The sequence below is a fragment of the Arachis hypogaea genome, chromosome 16 (assembly GCF_003086295.3).
Source record: "Arachis hypogaea cultivar Tifrunner chromosome 16, arahy.Tifrunner.gnm2.J5K5, whole genome shotgun sequence".
Taxonomy (NCBI): Eukaryota; Viridiplantae; Streptophyta; class Magnoliopsida; order Fabales; family Fabaceae; genus Arachis; species Arachis hypogaea.
The window spans coordinates 46,763,823-46,764,970 of record NC_092051.1 but is presented as its reverse complement, the minus strand read 5'-3'; the positions used below and the strand labels follow the sequence as shown (position 1 = coordinate 46,764,970).

The 1,148-nt window shown below is 41.8% G+C and overlaps 1 non-coding gene across 1 annotated transcript; it reads right to left on the bottom strand.

Annotated features, from left to right (window-relative positions):
* Positions 1-234: 234 nt before the first annotated feature.
* LOC112759892 (small nucleolar RNA R71) lies at positions 235-342 on the bottom strand. The gene has a single exon (XR_003180357.1). It is a non-coding gene; the product is annotated as a small nucleolar RNA R71 (small nucleolar RNA).
* Between the last annotated feature and the right edge of the window lie 806 nt (positions 343-1,148).

The window sequence follows — 1,148 nt, the reverse complement described above, 5'->3', positions numbered from 1 at the left end:
CATGGACTTCCATCTGTAGATCCTTTTCAGTTCTTAACTGAATTCTTGCAGATCTGTGACACTGTTAAGACCAATGGGGTTGATCCCGAGGTCTACAGGCTAATGCTTTTCCCATTTGCTGTAAGAGACAGAGCTAGAATATGGTTGGACTCTCAACCCAAGGATAGCCTGAACTCTTGGGATAAGCTGGTCACGGCTTTCTTAGCCAAGTTCTTTCCTCCTCAAAAGCTTAGTAAGCTTAGAGTGGATGTTCAAACATTCAAACAGAAGGAAGTTGAATCCCTCTATGAAGCTTGGGAGAGATACAAGGAACTGACCAAAAAGTGTCCTTCTGATATGCTTTCAGAATGGACCATCCTGGATATATTCTATGATGGTCTGTCTGAGCTATCAAAGATGTCACTGGACCATTCTGCAGGTGGATTCATTCATCTAAAGAAAACACCTGCAGAAGCTCAAGAACTCATTGACATGGTTGCAAATAACCAGTTCATGTACACTTCTGAAAGGAATCCTGTGAATAATGGGACGCCTATGAGGAAGGGAGTTCTTGAAATTGATACTCTGAATGCCATATTGGCTCAGAATAAAATATTGACTCAGCAAGTCAATATGATCTCTCAGAGTCTTAATGGATTGAAGGAATCATCCAACAGTACTAAAGAGGCATCTTCCGAAGAAGAAGCTTATGATCCTGAGAACCCTGCAATTGCAGAGGTGAATTACATGGGTGAACCCTATGGAAACACCTATAATCCCTCATGGAGAAATCATCCAAATTTCTCATGGAAGGATCAACAAAAGCCTCAACAATGCTTTAATAATGGTGGAAGAAACAGGTTCAGCAATAGCAAGCCTTTTCCATCATCCACTCAGCAATAGACAGAGAATTCTGAGCAGAATCCATCTAACTTAGCAAATATAGTCTCTGATCTATCTAAGGCCACTTTAAGTTTCATGAATGGAACAAGGTCCTCCATTAGCAATTTGGAGGCACAAGTGGGCCAGCTGAGTAAAAGAGTCACTAAAACTCCTCCTAGTACTCTCCCAAGCAATACAGAAGAGAATCCAAAAAGAGAGTACAAGGCCAATGATTTAACCATCATGGCCGAACCTACAAGGGAGGGAGAGGACGTGAATCCCAGTGA